This window comes from Camelus bactrianus, chromosome 2 (assembly GCF_048773025.1).
Source record: "Camelus bactrianus isolate YW-2024 breed Bactrian camel chromosome 2, ASM4877302v1, whole genome shotgun sequence".
NCBI classification, from domain to species: domain Eukaryota; kingdom Metazoa; phylum Chordata; class Mammalia; order Artiodactyla; family Camelidae; genus Camelus; species Camelus bactrianus.
In genome coordinates this window covers 82,438,820-82,458,977 of record NC_133540.1, presented here as the reverse complement: position 1 = coordinate 82,458,977, position 20,158 = coordinate 82,438,820, and the positions used below count along the sequence as shown (strand labels likewise).

Sequence of the window (20,158 nt, the reverse complement as noted above, 5' to 3'; positions counted from 1 at the left end):
AATTCTTTAACAGCATTGCATGTGAACAAGATGTCTATGAAATGGATCTCCCTTCTGCTGCTGCTGCAGCTGAATTGCTACTTTAGTTCTGGGAGTTGTGGGAAGGTGCTGGTGTGGCCAGTGGAATATAGTCATTGGATTAATATGAAGACAATTCTGGATGAACTTGTCACGAAGGGTCATGAGGTGACTGTCCTGATATCTTCAGCTTCCATTTTTATTGATCCCAATACACAATCTTCTATTAAATTTGAGATTTTTAACTAAAGATGATTTTAAGTATGTCTTCAAGCATTTGCTTGATAAATGGACATATTTGGCAAAAGACTCATTTTGGACTTATTTTTCAACAGTTGAAAGTATCTTGTGGGAATATTCTGATATGCAAATGAAACTCTGTAAAGATGTTGTTTCAAACAAGAAACTTATGACAAAACTACATGAATCAAGGTTTGACGTTGTTCTTGCAGATGCCGTCGGACCCTGTGGTGAGCTGCTGGCTGAGATACTTCAAATCCCGTTAGTGTACAGTCTCCGCTTCTCTCCGGGCTTTTTACTGGAGAAGTATGGTGGAAAACTTCCACTCCCACCATCCTACGTACCGGTTATCATGTCAGAATTAGGTGATCAAATGACATTCATGGAGAGGGTGAAAAATATGATGTACGTACTTTATTTTGACTTTTGGTTCCAGACATTTAATGAGAAGAAGTGGAATCACTTTTACAGTGAAGTACTAGGTAAGTCATGTTTTCAGTTGGTGGCATGAAGTCTTAACGTTTCTAATGCCTTTGAAGATGACACCGTATAAATAAAGCGTCACAGAAATTTATGTTTTATAAGTGAAATGATAAAATGAAAGTATAAAATGTTTCATCAATTTCATAATAATTATGGAAAAATTACTTCACTGGGTAAGGCCCATTACTAGCGCAGGACACTCCAGCAGTCATAAACCTCAAATTGAAGCACGTACAACATCTCCAAGAAACTATATATCCATCTTAATAAACTTTGCTTTTTAACTTTAAAAAGGTGACTAGAAACCTCCTAAAACGTCTTGATAAAAAAAAAAAAGGTAGATTTAAGAGCTATGCATATATTTGTAGCATAGGTATGTAGGTGGCATTTAGAAATTGTTTCTACCTGTGTAGCTCAGTTTCCACATTATAGTATAGTATAGACAGAAAAAAAAATATTTGCTTTATCAAAGAACAGCCACGTACAAACATCTTTGACTACGTTATTCCAAGCTCCATTTCAAATATTGCCTAATACATTCACATGGCAATATTCTCATTTGATCGAACATTTGTTCTTTTTGCTTTTGTTTCTCCTTTCAGGAAGACCCACTACATTATTGGAGACAGTTGGGAAAGCTGACATGTGGCTCATTCGAAACTACTGGGATTTTGAATTCCCTCGACCACGGCTACCAAATTTTGAATTTGTAGGAGGCCTCCACTGCAAACCTGCCAAACCTCTGCCTATGGTAACATATTCCTATTTATGTGGTTGTCTTCACTTTGCATTTTCAATAGGAATACTTATGCATTCTTTATTTACAATGGTTAATACAGCAGAGAAATGTGGGAAGCCAGATAAAGTGACTTGTCAGTTAGAAACTCATATTTCTATACTAGCACAGGTATGTGAAATTCATTACCATTACAGAATAAATTGGGACATCTGGGAGACTTTGACACTATGTCTGTTAAATTACAGCCTTCATTATTCAACACATAATGAAGCATCAGACAGTCATAAAAATAATAATTATAAAGGGACTCGCCTATACCAGAAGTGAGTGCTCATATGCAGAGGAATGATATAAACACAGTTTCTGCCACCTGACAGTCTACTGGAAAGACAGAATACAGGCAAGTCGTAAACATTGTGTAAAGAGTGTTATAATAAGGGAAGACCACAATGCTAAGGAAACATTCACAGAATTCATAGAAAGTATCTCTGATTCTTTGATAATTAAGGTCAGATCTGAACATGTGCAGGAATAAGCAGACGGGGTAGGTCAGGGGTGGAGGAAGATACAAAAGACAGCCAGGGAGAGTAATTAGTGACAGTTCCCAAGAAGTCCAAGTTTAGTCTGAACAGGAAGAGGCTGAGTAAAGAGACAGATGGTGCTGGAGAATTAAGCTGGAGACAGACATTCTAAGGAGTGTGAAGCATCTAATAGGGGCATTCGGGAAAAAATTAAGAGTGTTAAGAAAGGGAGAGGTACAATCACATTTAAAGAAAAACACAGGATGTAGTCACTGGGTTGGGTTATGAAGGGGTAAGAGTAGAAAGGGAGACCATTTCACAGGTTTGCTGAGAGATACAGGCAACAATGATGGAAAACTAGACTACAATATTCATACAGACATGACCATACTGACTCATAATAACAGTACGAATCTCATACAGTTGTAGTTGGGAAAAAAGTTGTTAGTACACATGAAACATCCAAAATGTCTGGCACATACTGATCCAGAATAAACATTAACTATTGTCTTTATTGTTATTTTGTTACTATTACACTATCAATAATCCAACATGTGCCAGCCACCTGGATCTAAATCGTAATTGAATAGGAACTGATTTTCCAATACACCTATATGCTCTAGCAAAGTCCTAGAGAGAAGATAGCACATGGAGTGCTTGAAAAGCAAATTTTAAAAGATTTTTAATCAAAAAATTTAATAACAGCATATACTAAATTTATTAAAAACTGAATTTAAATAAAATATAATTTAATACACTTAAGTTAAAAATCTTAAATGTTGAGAATTCTTTCATGTTTTGGGCAATCAGATGAGCAAGATTACAAGCTAAAAACTTTTTATAAGGGTTGAGGCTCTTCACCAGGGACCCTTCCTCAAAAATACAAATGAATGCCCCAACAACTTCTGCACCAAATCCAACATTTCCTTGCTTCCACAACAGCGTTTAAACCATTCCTCATCTAAAATCCTGGAGTTTTACATCTTACAGCATGAAAGATATAAATTAGTCTATTAGAACAGGTGTTTTCTGCCTAAACTAAGCATACAGAAAACCTCAGTACAGCTCCCTTAAGGAACACGGGTCTCAACATTGTAGCTGCTGACAGAATGAGCAGACAGAAAATGTACACTGTGTATATAAGCACATTAATTCTGCACACTAACAGTAACGACCAAATAATTTCTACCACTTAAATACAAAAACTACCCATAGTTTCAAATTACAAAAATTCTCTTCAGTTTATAAGATACTATTCCTTATGAAGGAAAGCAAGAAGCTAATCTGTTTTAAATTGACATGCTGTTTTAAATTGATTCAAGATATAAATAGGAAGCAAGCAATCTTTAGCAAACTATTTTGTGATCTCTTAGGAGATCCTTTTTTGATTACTCCTTATTGGTGGAAAAATGAAACATATCTTTTTCAACTGTCATACACAGTATCTCATTTGTTTACAAATTGTTTTGGTATTCAATGGTAAACTATCACAGCGTTCAAAGGCTGAAATAAAATTAGTGATGATTATATCTCACTCTATTTTTTAAAGATATCCCCATTCTCCTTTCAAGCAAGTCACAGTGTTAGTAGGAGTGAAAGTAAGGACCAGAGAAAGAAGGACAAATAGAAGATGAACAGTAATATAACGATATTAGTAATAGTAGCTGTTGTTACTACGTTGCAAAACAAGAGATGAATGCAAGAGGATGTCTGCAAACTACTAACTTTCAAACTACTAACTTTTCCGTTAATTATTCCTTCAAACTACTAACTTTTCCATTAATTATGAGGTTCTCAGAAAATTACTGAGGAACATTATGATACCTGATCTTATATTTAAGTCTTTGATCCATTCTGATTTAATTTTTTGAGAGGTCTAAAGTAGGGGTCTCATCATTTTTTTTCCATGTGCTTATCCAGTTTTCTTAGAAGAAAAGAAGAGACTACCATTTCCCCAGTGGGTGGTGTTCTCTCCCTTGTTGAGTATTAGTTGACTATATATGCAGGCATTTAATTTGGGACTCTGTATTCTGTTTCACTTGTCGATCAACTTCTCTATTTTTAGGGCAGTACCATACTGTTAAATACTACAACTTTGTAGTAATACTTTGGAATTGGTAGGTGTGAGGCCTTTGGCTTTGGGTAGTGTGGATAGTGTAGCAATATTAATTCTTCTGATCCATGAACACTGGATGACTTTCCTTTTTGTGTGTTTTCTTCACTTCTTTCAACAAAGTCTTGTAATTATTACTGTACAGATTTTTCACTTCATTGGCTAAAATTATTTCCAGTTATTTTATTGTTTTTCATGCTATGTTGAATGGAATAATTTTTCATATATTTCATTATTAATAGAGAGAAAAGCAACTGACTTCTGTATGTTGAATTTATGTTATATCCTGCAACTTTACAGAATTTGTTCATTAGTTAAAGCTTTTGGTTGACTCTTTGGGATTTTCCATACAAAAAAATCATATCATCTGCAAAAAAAATGAAAATTTTACTTCTTCCTTTCTCATTTGGATGTCTTTAATTTCTTTGTCTTGCCTGGATGCTCTAAGCTGGGACTTTTAGTACTACGTTGACTGGAAGTGTGAGAGTGGGAACCCTTGCCTTTTCCTGATCTTAGAGAAAAACGTTTCATATTTTCACTGTTGACTATAATGTTAGATTTGGGTTTGTCATATGTAGCCTTTATTTTGTTGAGGAATGTTCCTTCTATATACCCAACATGGTCAGGTTTTTCATCTTAAAGAGATTTTGTATCTTGTCAAATTCTCTTCCTACAGCTATTGAGATTATCAACTTATTTTACCTTTCATTCTGTTAATGCAATGTATTTCATTTATTGATTTCAGCATGTTGAAACTTCCTTGCCTCTTACAGGTAAATCACACTGGGTCATGGTATATGGTACTATTAATGTGTTCTAGAATTTAGCGAACAGACACTGATTTGAGAATTTTTAAATCTATAATCATTCTGGATATTGGCTTATACCTTTCTTTCCCAGGAGTGTTCCTATCTACTTGGTATCTACATATACTGGCTTTGAAGAATGAATTTTGAAGTGTTCCCTCCCTCCTCTTCAGGTTTTTTTGGAAGAGTTTTTGAAGGACTGGCATTAAATATTCCTTAAATATTTGATAGAATTTATCAGTGAAGTCATCTGGTCCTGGGGTTTTCTGTGTCAGGAGCTTGTGATTACTGATTTAGTATCTTTACTTATTATGACTGTTCAGATTTTCTAATTCTTTCTTGTTTCTAGAAATGTAGCCATTCTTCTTGGTTATATATTTTCTTGCCATAGAATTCTTCATAGAAATCTCTTACGATCCAGTGAATTTCTGGAGTCTCAGTTGTAATGTCTTCTCTTTCATTTCGAATTTCATTATTTGAGTTTTCTTTCTTCTTTAGTTAGTCTAGCTGAAGGTTGTCACCATTGTTTCTATTTTGGAACATGCAGAGAAAGAAAAATTCTGTATTATACTTCTTCTGTCTGAAATCTAAAAGAGTCAGTTGTATAAACTGAAAATAGTATGGTGATTACCAAGGGCTAGGGGGTGGGAGAAAAGGAGAGATGTTATTCAATGTTATTATAAACTTTCATCTCATAGTAAATTAGCCCTGGAGATTTAAGGTAAAGGATAGTGAGTATAGACAACAATATATTCTAATCATCAAACTTGATGAGAGACTAGACCTTAATTATTCCAACCACAAAAGAAAAATAATAATCATGTGACATGACAGAGGTGCAACCTATCATCAAGATGGCAATCCTATTACCATCTATAAGTGCATCAAATCAGTAAGTTATACAACTGAAATAATGTTATACCTCTAACATATTTCATCATTAAAAAATATTTATAAATTTTAAACTAAGGATATCCCTAGACAGAGAATATAAATACATCTTATTTCACTTCTATAATTTTTCTTATATTGAATAATGTCATGAGCTTATATTATTTTCATACAGATGTCAGACAATGAGAATAACCAGTCCACAACAGTGATTAACTTTTAAATAGAGGATGTATTACAATAATATGATAGGGATGCATCTTCTACAGGAGAGATGAGGCAGCTTTGGGGAGCAAGCCAATGAGGAAAAAACAAAGAACACAGGTAACCTTAAATGCTGGGACAGGTCACTGGAAATACACACATTACCTAGATGCACCATGAAAGTCACAAGGAAGTTCAGAGACATTAATAGCAAAACTGATCATCAGGGTGAAATTGTACTTTTGAAGAATGATCTACACAATATAGAATGCAAAGTTAAATTTTGAAACAAATTGCCTATTTTCCTGTTCCTATTGAAAATAGTTTTGAATGCAGTTTTTAATAGGGTTCCTATTGTTTAGCACAGGGAACAATATTCAATATCTTGAAATAATTTATACTGAAAAAGAATATAAAAAGGAATGTGTGTGTCTGTGTCTGTCATATATATATGAATTAATACCAATGCTGTACACCAGAAATTAACACAACACTGTAAACTGAATATAATTCAATAAAAAAAGTAGTTTTATGACATTAATCATGATAATAAACTATTCATTTTAAATGGAAGGATTAGGTCAGAATTTTCCAGAGAAAAAAGAATAATGAATGTAAAACAGCAGAAAGATATTTTAAAAACAGGAGTATATGGTTTAATGAGATCCAGAAAATATTGCTCCTTTGCACTTTTTTTGTAATACAGTATGTTGAACAATGTGTAATTATTCTAGTGCAGACAGTAACAATTTTTTAGTGAGAAAGGGTCAAGGACTACAAGACAAAATAATTCTGAGAGAATTCCAATCAAATACAGCTTCACCAGGAGCTTTATTTAGTCTGACATGAACTACTCACAGGTGACCAGATCTCTGCTACAGAAAGCCTGGTGTTCCTCTCCCACTGTGGGGCAGGTGCTCCCCCAGGGACTTAGTGAGGTGATGATGAGGGTCCCTCACAGCCCCTTGCACATAGCACATCCTACTGTGACAGCAAATATACAAGGTGATTTCAGAGCAGAGGGTGTCCCATGGAAACAAACCCAGCAGTATGCTCACTCAGAAATGCAACTACACAAGTATATCTCTTGCTTATTAACAGGACACACAGGGCTGTTTCACAGAAATTCTAAACTATAATACCAGACTCCTCAATGTCAGTGACTCGTAATTTAGAGACAGATTTGGGGAACTTCTGAGTAACTTAAAGTTAAGGTATGAGGATTATAGATCTGTGAGAAGGATAAAGTCATTCAAATCCTAACTTTCTCCTAGTGATCATAGTCAGGGAAATGAAATACTAATGACTACTCCAAACTAATTCTCTAGAAAGGGCCTGGAATAAACAAATGATTTAGTAGAACTATAATAAGAAAGAATTAAAGATGAGTTAAGATCCTGCTGTGTGACCTCCTTCCAAGGATCTATGTTAGTAATTAATAACATGACTGATGAAGAGTCTAACACTGTTTACCAGTGTGTCCTCCTCACTACTGTGTACTGCCTCTATCTCATTTCTTCCTTATATGCACACATTTGCACACATACATATAACAGAAGAAACCGACCTCACATCACACATCTCCTTCCCAAGGACATTAGGGATGAGGTCTATTAAAACAAAGCCATTACTGAAAACTTTTGAGGAGTTTCCAAAAGAAAAAATATAAAATAGAATTACCATATGGTCCAGCTATTTCTCTTCTGGATGTGTATACAAAAGAACTGAAGCTAGCACCCCAAGGAGATATTTGCACACCATATTCATAAAGGCATTATTCACAAGAGCCAAGAACTTGAAGCAACCCAATTCTCCATGAACAGATAAAGCAATAAACAAAGTATGGAATACAAAAACACTCGAATATCACTCAGTCTTTAAAAGAAGATTCTGACACATGACACAACATGAATGAACCTTAGGATAAGGGAAGTAAGCCAGTGACAAAAAGACAAGTACTATACAAATCAACGTATAAGAGGTATGTGGACTGAGCAAATTTGTAGAAACGTAGAGTAGAATCATGATTGCCAGGGGCTGGGATCAAAGAGGAAAATGGAGTTTTTAATGGGCACAGACTTCCAGTTTTGCCAGATGAAAAAGTTCTACAGATCGGTTCCACAATGTGAATGTACTTAATACTTTTGAACTACAGACTTAGGAATGACTAAGATGGTAAATTGTATGTTACATATATTTTATCAGGTTTTTTTTTTCAAAAAGCCACTACTGAAATAATTCCTGATTGTATCAGAATTTTTACTATTCAGCTGTTTGTAGCAATCCTTTCAATAACGTTTGCTATGCTGTTGCTCATTTGTAATGGAGAAAATTCTTTTTTGACAGGAAATGGAAGAGTTTGTCCAGAGCTCAGGAGAAGACAGTATTGTGGTGTTTACTTTGGGGTCGATTGTCACTAACATAACAGAAGAAAGAGCCAATGTGATTGCATCAGCCCTTGCCCAGATTCCACAAAAGGTAGATAAAGAAACATAATAGTGGACAACTATAAAATGAGACAGTTAAATCTTGTAAAAAGTTTGACTATAAACATACTTTGCAAGAAAGGTAAATTATTACGATAGCTCCAACATGTCTCAAATATTTAAAAGCCAGAATATACATAGCAGGTGCTGCAATAATACAGACAGTGTCTTGACAATGATTTTGGATACACACTATAATCAAGTAAATATACATGAGAGATGCAGTGCGAAATCTGGTTAGTATAATGGTACTGTGGGCAGGTAGAGAAATCACCAAATTCTGCCTTGTCATCGCTGCTTTCCTTGAAGGATTCCTGAGGACACAGTACACACACAGAAGTTCTCAGGAGTTAAATTTTAACAGTAATTGTACTAGCACAGTAACGTTGGGCAATATTGATAAAAGTCGGAAATGTGCTATGCAGTTTATACTTGCCAGGTAATCCTGGCTGCCTTTATTTTCCCTAAATTTTGGAACAGATCTATTCAGTGTGCTTTTCAGGGTGCTATTCAGAGAAAAGATGATCAGGGCTCCCCAAGCTGCCTGCAGACACCCAGTCAGGCACCATGATTTACACAAAAACAAACATCAGCCTGCCCTGGGTGCCTTGGTCCTACCAAAGCCTGAAGCAGGAAGATAAAAGAGAAACAGTGAAGATGGGGTTCTGCCCTGAAGGTGAACCCTGTGCATTGTAAAGGGTGGACTATAACGGACTCTGCATCCAGCCTATCAGATTACTCTTCCTGACTGAGGAGGGAGAATGGACTATTTGAGAAAGTCAAGCATAAGGAAGACTGGCATGGAAAAGATTCTACTGCCTCCTTCCCCATATTATACAGCAGTAACTTACTCTCTACAAAATAAAATACACCTGGGATCTTTGGTTATTTGTGACCTACTCCTACTTTACTATCTGATATTGTAGTCTTCTCTTAAACAACTGAGCTAATTTTTTGCTGAGAACATAACGTCACTTTCACTCACACAGCAAATAGAAATTGGACACCAGGAAATTATAATCCAATGTGTAAGAATTACTTGGAAATCCAAAATGGGTGGCTTATTTTGGTGCTGAATATGAAAACCGCATTAACCACTGCTGTCAATGCACTGTGCTTCACTGTTGAAGTGTTCAGGGTCAGCTGAATAATTTTAGCATCCCACTTTTGGAGCTTTTCCAATACCTTATTGTTACTTGTAAATTACCACATGCTCCTCCTTTCTAAACTTAAATGTTTTCACACCTACTAATAGTGGTAATAATCTGGATTTATGTCAAAAAATACCAATTCTCTCTTTTTTTTTTTAAAAGCGCTTAACAATTTGTAATCTAAAAGAAGTTTTACTTTCTAAGCAGCATTAATTGTCTTATTATTAATAAATTATAAATAAGCAGAAATACTTACTTCTCTTAAGTGGCTAACTGCAGGTACTTTCTATTAGTAAATCAAAACATGTAAAATTCTAATAAAATAACTTGTCACATTAACAAGTGGATATACGTAAACTCCATTCCTTAAGAGTCGATAAGAAATAACTCAGCAAATAACAACTTTGAAAATAAGAGCTAGTATATAAAATAAAGCAAAACAAATGTGTAGATTATTAGTAATTTGCCACTGTTTTGCTTTTTCACTAGAATCCAGACTACCTAACAATTTCATAAATACTTGAATTTGTCATTGAAAAATTCATTTGTCAATGACATCATGTGTGATATGTCATGATTCATTCCATACCTCATTGAACATAAAAATAAGTACACAGAATGTGGGTATTCCTATTGATGTCAGTGCATTACTAGTCATCTCTACTTAGGATCTGCTGTCCTCATTTCCTGACCTGTCGTATGGAAGGCATTTAACTGGATGTCTTTTCATCTCTTTAGAATTCTAACGTGCTATAACTTTGAAGTTCAACTCATGAATAAGCTATCTACTTCACCCTAACAGGTTCTTTGGAGATACCATGGCAAGAAACCAGATACCTTAGGACCCAATACTCGGCTGTACAAGTGGATCCCCCAGAACGACCTTCTTGGTGAGACCTGGGAGAACAAATGTTGGAAACAAGGGTAACAGCTGAGGGAGTGACAGCACTGGGACAGGAAACCAACTTATCCAGAACATATTATTCAAGCATGCAAAAGGAACACTCTGAATCTTCATTATTCTCTCTTGACCTGGAGGAAAACAAATAAAATATAAAGGTTGGCTTTTTTTTAACACCTTTATTATGGTACGATTCCTGTACAGTAAACTACACATTTTTCGGATGTACAATTTGATGAATTTTGATAGAGGTATACACCAATAAAACATCCACCACAATTGAGATGGCCAACTATTCGATCACTCTCCAAGAGGTGCAAATTTCCGATTCCCAACTTACCCTTTCCCACCCTCTTTACCCCTGGTAACAATAAGTTTCTTCTCTACTTAATAGTTGACTTTTTATTAAAGAGTCACATCTCTTACGGACAGAATCTTTATTTTGGTTGTAATTACTTCTCACAGTAAAATTATCAAGAACATCTGGGATTATTGCTTTGCCTATAAATTCTCTCCTTACATCTATCTTTTCCCATCTTATGGGTATTTTAAATGCCCCTGAAATACAGCAGCTCCTTTTTATTACCAGTGACTCCCCATGTTCTATAGGAAAATACTTCACAATGTTTTCAAGAAGTTATAACACATTTCATGATAAAATGTAGCTTTTCCTTCCTCTGGTCCCAGTGCACGAACATTCCCCTTCCTGTTGCCTTGACACCCTTCCTATCAGACTAAATGACTTCACTATTTCCTTAAGAGACTGTATTTTTGACACATCCTCCCCCTTTCTTGCTCTGTGGTTTCTTTCACCCAGAATGTTCTTTCCATTTGTTCACCTGACAATCTGGAGTACATTTGTGAATTCAACTCACACAGCACTCCTTTCATGAAGGCTTCACTTCCCTCTCCAGCAGACTGAGTGGCTTCCTGATCTGAGTTCTGAAAGCAGTTGAAATGCAGTTTCATGTGTATAATCATCTGTTATCGAAAGGACACTGCTTCTTTCACTGCCTTGTAATGGCCAGTTCTCATTTGATTTCTAACATTAATTAATCATTTTACTGAAATTCACTCAATCCTAGGTCATCCAAAAACCAAAGCTTTTATAACTCATGGTGGAGCCAACGGCATTTATGAGGCCATCTACCACGGGATCCCTATGGTGGGCATTCCTTTGTTTGCTGACCAACCCGATAACATCGCTCACATGACGGCCAAGGGGGCAGCTGCCAGACTGGACTTGGACACAATGTCAACAACAGATTTGCTCAATGCATTGAACCAAGTCATTAATAATCCTTCGTGAGTACATATGTATATTTTTCTACTACATACTCTGTCTAGAGAAGTTCTCATAAGGAGGCCAGGGAGGTAGCAATGCATCTTCACATAAACACAATGAGGAGTAAGAGTTGCACAGGGCTTTGAATAGTCCACAATCACCTACTGTGAGTGTCACGTTAAGTTTGTTTGCAATGGTTTTAGCAGAAAGCTTATTCAGAAATTTAAGGAAAATGGAGAAATTTTGAAAGAGCTCATCATTAGAATGAGAAGACTCACTGAAATGGTGAAAGAAGAATTAAGAGGAAGCATAAAGGACAAAGCTCAAGTAGGGAATCATGACGTTGTAAGAGTACTCATCCGCAGTTATGACTTTCTTTCAGCATGAGAACTCCTCAAATATTTTAAGCTCTTCTAAGATGTCTATTTTCAGTAAACCACCATGACATACTCCATCTCAACTTCTCATTACATTTAGCAATTCCCAAGTTTTCTGTGCTAATATTTTGATCTTATCACTGATAAAAGGGAAACAACCAAAACTTTCTAATTTACCCAACTGCAACTATGTAGTCACTACTTAAAATCATAGGTATATTCTTAGTTCTTTTTGCTATAACTCTTTTTGACTATTTGGAAGAACTGAAATCAGAAAGTGACTTGGAAGAGATATGTTGGGATATTCCTGTTTTTTTTTAATTAGTTGCATATTATTTTGAAAGGTTACTTTCCTTTAACAGTTATAAAACTTATTGGCTATTTTCCCATTGTTGCTCAAAACATATTTGAACACATATTGCATCCAAAGTTTGTATCTCCTAGTCCACCACCCTTTTGTTTCCCCTCCCACTTCACTGGTGATGGATAGCTTCTTCTCTGTATCTCAAAGTCTGTGCTAATATTTTGATCCCATCCCTGATAAATGGAAGCAACTATATCTTTCTAATTTACCCAATTACAACTATTTAGAGACTACTTATGAATGTAGGTATATGCATAGATATTTTGGTTATACTTCTATTTGTCTATTTGGAAAACATGTTTGGATATTCCTATTTCAAAGCGATCGTATTTGGTTTCCAAATCATTTGAGGATTTACATGAATTTCAGTAATATTATTACTATTATTATCACAACTACTGTATGTATTTTCTCCCTTTTGTTTCATAATGACTTTGAATAGAAAACTTTTTGTGAATGTGTTCGTAATAATAGCAAAGTTGACATTTTGGCTTTAATAGCAGTGTTATTTTATTTTTTTAACTGACATAGTCGGTTTACAATGTAGTGTTAATTTATGGTGTTTCATAGTGTTTCAGTTATTGTATGATGTACGTATGTATATGTATGCGTTTGTTTGTGTGTGTGTGTTTATATATATCCTTTTTCATAATTGTTCTCATTATAGGCTATTAGAAGTTAATAAATGTAGTTCCCTAAGCTATACAATAAGACCTTGTTGTTTATCTATTTTATACATAGTAGTTAATATCTGCAAATTCCAAATCCTTGGTTTATCCTCCATTTCCAACCCACTCCCTCTAGTAAACTTAAGTTCAATTTCCATGTCTGTGTATTTGTTTGTGTTTTGTAGATGTGTCCATTTGTGTCAGTTTTTTTACATTCAACATATAAGTGATATCATATGGTATTTGTCTTTCTTTCTTCCATCCTGTCTTTATGACAATCTCCAGATCCATACATGTTGCTGAAAATGGCATTATTTTATTCTTTTCTTTTTTATACCTGGGTATGATTCTATATATATACACCACAACTTCTTTATCCAATTATCTGTCCATGGACATTTAGATTGCTTCCATGTCTTTGTTACTGTAAATGGTGCTGCTATGAACACTGAGGTACATGAAGCTTTCAAATTAGAGTTTTCTCCAAATATATACCCAGGAGTGAGATTGCTGGATCATATGGTAACTTTTGCTTTAGTTTTTTAAGGAATCTCCATACTGTTTTTCAAAATGGGTGCACCAAACTACATTCTACCAACAGAGTAGGAGGGTTCCTTTTCTCCACATCCTCTTTACCATTTGTCCTTTGCAGAGTTTTTAATGATGGCCATTCTAACCAGTGTGATATGATACCTCATTGTAATTTTGATTTGAATTACTCTGATAATTACCTATACTGAGCATTTTTTATGTGCTCATTGGCAATTTATATGTCTTCATTGCAGAAATATTTGTTTAGCTCTTCTGCTCATTTTTGAATTGAGTTGTTTGTTTTTTTGTTATTCAGTGGTATGAGCTGTTTGTATATTCTGGAAATTAAGCCCTTGTCAGTCGCATAATTTGAAAATATTTTCTCCCATTGTGTAGGTTGTCTTTTGGTTTTGTTTACAGTTTCCTTTATTGTGGAAAACCTTACAAGTTTCAGTAGGTACCATTTGTTTATTTTTGCTTTTATTTCTATTGTCTTAGTAGACATGATTTCATAGGAGGAAACTGCTAAGATTTATGTCAGAGAATGTTTTCCCTATGTTTTCGTCTAGGGGGATTATAGTGACTTATGTTTAAGTCTTTAAGCTATTTTGAGTTTATTTTTGTGTATGGTGTGGGGTAATGTTACAACTTCACTGGTTTTGAATATCCAGCTTTCCCAGCACCACTTGCTGAACAGGCTGTATTTTCTCCATTTTATATTCTTGCCTACTTTGTCAAAGATTAATTGACTGTATGTATGTATGTTTATTTCCGGGCTCTGTATTTTGATCGATTGATCCATATGTCTTATTTTGTGTGTCAGTACCACATTCTTTTGATTACGGTAACTTTGCAGTACTGTCTGAAGTCTTAGAGGGTTATTTTTCCAACTTTGTTCTTTTTCTTCAATATCACTTTGGAAATTCTGGGTTGTTTGTGATTCCATATAAATGTTAGAATTATTAATTCCAGTTCTGTGAAAAAAACATCCTGGGTAATTTGATTGGGACCCCATTAAATCAGTAGAATGCTTTGGTAGTGTGACCACTTTAACTACATTAAATCTTCCAATCCAAGAGTATGGGATATCTTTGCATTTCTTTAAGTCATCTTTAATTTCCTTAATCAATGTTTAATACTTCTCTGCCTCTAAGTCTTTCACCTGCTTCGTCAGGTTTATTCATAAATATTTTATTTTTTTCTGACATGATTTTTGTGAAAATTTCCTTTTCTGATATTTCATAATTAGTGTGAAGAAATGCAACAGATTTCTGTGTGTTAAACTTCTATCCTGCTACCTAAAAACAGTGTTATTTATTTAAATTTTAACACAACTATTGTCCTAACTGAACAGCATAAGCAGCACACTTTCTAATTTTAAAGAAATATATGATTCATTTGGCAGTTTAATGTAAAAGTGTAACTCTTGGAAAGATTATACCACTTTAAATTTTTAATAATGTAAAGCTGGTGTCAAAAATGAAGATAATTTATTAGCTGCTAGATACAGAATGTTTGCTATATGCTACACATTGTATTAAGTCCTTTGCACATATTAAGTACCTTCTTCATGGTAGTGTTTCCCTATTGTATTACAAAAATGTCACATAAGTGTCTCCTCTGAAAAACCCAAGGCTCCTCCTGTGCTTTATACAGAACACAAAGAGATTTTACCTCCTTGTTATTGCTTCAGTGCCATGCTACTGCACTTCGTGATTTAGAGTTTGTGAGCCATATCTCTTTATTCCTCCCTTCCTCCTTGTCTGTTAGTCCATGGTCATTCCAACACTAGAGACAAATGCAACTGCAATGCCAGAAAGTGAAATGTTGAGCACTCGCCAGATTCTAAAATCACTCACAAGAAAAACACCACCAATACTAGCAAACGTTTACTAAGAGTCTGCTGTATGCCAGGAATACTTAAGAATTGATATACTATTCCTCCAAATAATCAGATCAGATACCATTCCTATCCATCCCATTTATCAATGAAAACCTAAGGAAAGAATAACACAGCAGACATCAAGGCAAATGTCAGAGTCAGGATTCAAAACAAGGCAATCACTTCCAAACTTTTAACCACCACTTCACTAATAGAAGATAAATACCAATTCATGCTAAATACCAACTGCTCACCAGCCCCGACTGGACATACCTCTGAATCTCAACATGGATTTTCCTCCTATCTCTGGATTATGATAGTATTTTAAAACTTGTCTAACAGGTCTATTAACAATTCCTTACTAAATGCAGTTTGGTGCAGCCATTGTGGAAAACAGTAAGGAGATTCCACAAAAGACTGAAAACAGACTTACCATATGATCCAGGAATCCTGCTCCTGGGCATATATCCAGAAGGAACCTAATTCAAAGACACCTGCACCCCAGTGTTCACAGCAGCACTATTTACAATAGCTAAGACATGAAAACAACCTAAATGTCCATCAACAAATGACTGGATAATGAAGTTATGGTATATTTGTACAGTGGAATACTACTCAGTCATAAAAAACGATTAGATAATGCCATTTGCAGCAACATGGATGGCCCTGGAGAGTGTCATTCTAAGTGAAGCAAGCCAGAAAGACAAAGAAAAATACCATATGTTATCATTTATATGTGGAAACTAAAAAAAAAAAAAGAAATGAATGTGTATATATAAAATAGAAACAAACTCACAGACATAGAATAAAGACTGGCGGTTGCCGGGGGGGAAGAGAGTGGGAAGAGATAAACTGGGAGTTCGAGATTGGCATATATTGACTGGTATATATAAAGTAGATAAATAACAAGCTTATACTATGTAGCACAGGGAAATATATTCAATATTCTGTGGTAGCTTATGGCAAAAAAGAATATGAAAATGAATATATGTATATGCATGGATGGCTGAAGAATTATACTGTACATCAGAACTTGATACAACTTTGTAAACTGACTATACCTCAATATAAAAAAATTTTTTGTTGTCATTATATACAAAGAAAAAAAAATCCTTCCTAGATAATACAAACTGTGAACACTCAAATCATGTATATCTTTTCTGTTCTTTTATTTCAACATCAGGACCTAACCCATTCCATTGTTTTCGCTACAAATACCTGTCCTCTCCTAATTTCTCTCTTTTCTCCATAGCTTGAAATTCTATGCATTCAACAAATTGTAGCACATAAGCTAGGATCTATAATCATCTCTGAGAAAAATAATCTATTTTTCTTCCATTCAATGTGGCACACATTTTTACCACGTGCATGAAAATTCCACATATGTATCTTTTCTAGTTTATTCTAAAAATTAACGTCTGCTTTTCCTTCAGCTACAAGCAGAATGCTATGAGGTTATCAACCATTCAACACGATCAACCTATAAAGCCCCTGGACCGAGCAGTCTTCTGGATCGAGTCTGTCATGCACCACAAAGGAGCCAAGCACCTGCGGCCAGCCGCTCACGACCTCACCTGGTACCAGTACCACTCTCTGGATGTGATTGGGTTCCTGCTGGCCTGTGTGGCAGCTGCTCTCTTTGTCATCACAAAATGCTGTCTGTTTTGCTGCCAGAAGTTTCCTATAGCAGGAAAGAAGGAAAAAAAGGAGTAACTCTATCTGAGGCCTGAAGCAGGAACACCCCATACATGGATCTGTTTCAGCTGATTCCAGCAAGAAGGAGTTATGATGAGGTTCCTGTTCTCCTGTGACAAAAGGACTTTTTACAATTTAGCATCAAAGATCAAAATTTGCTTTCAAGGGATTTTCTTCCTGCTTGAGAGTTAGAAATATGTTATGAAAAGAGAAAAGCTGCTGAAAATTAAATAAAAATAAAACTATATAGGTATATATTGAAATTGATTAGTTTAATTCAAAATTTTACTAAAAAGAAATTATTGAATTTAACTGTCTTTCACAGGGTGTGCATATACATAATAAAATAACAAGTCTACTTATATTATCCATATTATTTTGAAGATAATCTGAAAATTGTAAATTTATTTTGTTCTGGAATTTTATTACGTTATCTTACCACAAAAAGTGTTCCAATAATTGGAATTGTGAAAAAGATTCACCCTTCCATTTTATTTGTGAGACCACTAACACTTCTTGGTTTTTACTGTGTATCCAGCCTCAGAATCACTACTTATCTAAAGCCATGGCAAGTCATTTGCCTTCATCCAGTTTAACTCATGTCCCAGTGAAATGTCTCTGGAAGTAGGAATACAGCAACTGCTACCTGCTTCCTATTATAAAACTGAGCTATTTGTGAAAATCCTTGACTTAATTTTCTTTTTCTCCTTAATTTAAAAAATATTTACCTGATCTCTTTCACTCCCATATTCAGCTTTTGATAATGGATTTAAGTTTTCTATTATATATTAAGAAAATACGTAACATGTACACCAAAGGGACTTACTGAATTTTCATTCTCTTCAAATGTACCTGGAAACATCTATATACCCTGTCTATATCTATATATCTTTATATCTATATACATTTTTTCAAAACAATACAAAGCATCACTTAGCAGCTTGAAGATACGTTGTGAAATTCACTGTGTTTGTGGAACACAGATTGAAATAATTACTATTATTTTATATAATGATACTTAACATCATGTGTGTCATTCTTTTGTCTCTTTCCTCATGAACCTATTTCCCCTTCCTTCCCATAATACTTAAATGTAAATGTTTAATCTTTTGTCACAACAAAAATAATAACAGCATCATTTTCTTTAAACCTAGGCCCACTATGACTTACATAATCAGTAACAATAGGCTGAATACAAAAATTACATAAATTTTTTGGAAAATAAGTAAATCAAAGGAAAGAAATCTGAAGGCTATCCTGAAAACGGCACATCAGGAAAGCCCTTTATGATCGACATGGTCCAGATGAGGAAAAGTCTACTTATCTTACTGGTCAAGAAGAGCATCATCCAAGTCATATGTCAGACATTCTTCAGCCTAAGGCATAGTTTATTTTAAAAATAACTTAAAACATGATGCTTAGGGAACTTTAGAAAACATTTACCACAGAATTTTTCATACAACTCTTTCAGATAAATAAAACCTTTTGTAAAAAAAAAATGGAATTAATACGGCACCATAGTAGATAATATTGTTAAATGATGCATCTAGGCTTAAATACTTTTCTTCAAATTGATTCTGCAACATGTGTAACACAAATAGGATTCATAGTCACTGTACAGTGATCACCACTACTTACCTTCAATAAAAAGTCAAACAGTCACAATGAAAATAGATGAAGCATATGAACAGGATTTTCCCAAAAGTGAAATTGCCAATGAGATACAAATGTTGACACAGGCCACTGGTGAATTGGGAAATGGGAACTGTCAATAAATTATTTGTCTACAGATGATTTATGGAAAAAACAATCTGGGATCACTATTTTTTCTGGAAGTATACTGTGGAAATACTCTTGTAAATAAAATATAAACAGTGTTTGACAATTGCAACTCTACATCTAGGAATGCAGAAAAACTTGCGTATGTTCATTATTATATTCTGAATATTCCACTAGAACTTAAATGGCTATCCACTAGTAAACACACTTAACTACAACATAGGTATGGGTTATACAGCTATGAGAGGAAACGGATAGATTATGGGCCATGTTGTTGAATGCTCTCCATGTCACTTACTAAATAAAGAACACGTACAGAGATTACAAACAAAGAAAGTATGACATTCTCCTTTGGAAATAAAATTACATGTATGTAAATTTATAAACCACAGAAGAAATGCTCTTAAAGAATATACTGAATTCCCAATGATGAGAATTTAAATTTTTATTCTCTAGACATCATTATTTGACCTTTCACAATAATGTTTTCATTTCTTATTTACATGGTTTAAAAATTATTAGTGAAAATAACATATTCATTCAAGATATTAAGTTCTACAATTTTTGATATCTTGTTACCAATTTATTAGTTTCATTCAGAGCACTTGAAATGACTAGAAATCTGACATATGAAATATATCAAATTAGAGCTGTTTTTTAGTACACCAACTACACATTTTACATATTATAGATAAATATATTACAACATATATTTGCAATTTCAATAGTTTTAAAAAACTTAACTCACAAAGATTTAATGATTGTGGTTTTAATGCCAATATTGAAGTAATTTTAAAATAGCTCAAGCACCTCTGCTGGCTTACTTCAAATACTTACATTTATATTGTTTTTGAGATATGACAAAAATCTTTGATACCTCTCCCATCAAGAAATTTCCTCTCTTTTGAACTTTGGGAAGTCTTGTTGCTGGGAAGGGAAGGGTATAGCTCAGGTGGAGGGTGCATGCTTAGCATGCACAAGGTCCTGGGTTCAAATCCCAGTACTGCCATTAAAATAAATAAAT

General features: G+C 34.5%; 1 long non-coding RNA gene and 1 pseudogene across 1 annotated transcript in view; one reads left to right on the top strand and one right to left on the bottom strand.

Annotated features, from left to right (window-relative positions):
• LOC105078895 (UDP-glucuronosyltransferase 2B31-like) lies at positions 1-19,095 on the top strand (annotated as a pseudogene).
• The window catches only part of LOC141573760 (uncharacterized), a 28,078-nt gene continuing 18,473 nt past the window's right edge, over positions 10,554-20,158 (bottom strand). The window contains exons 2-3 of the long non-coding RNA XR_012499840.1: positions 17,235-17,341; positions 10,554-10,684 (exon numbers count right to left, since the gene is read on the bottom strand). This is a non-coding gene — a long non-coding RNA (uncharacterized LOC141573760). The remainder of the gene's footprint in view (positions 10,685-17,234; positions 17,342-20,158) is intronic.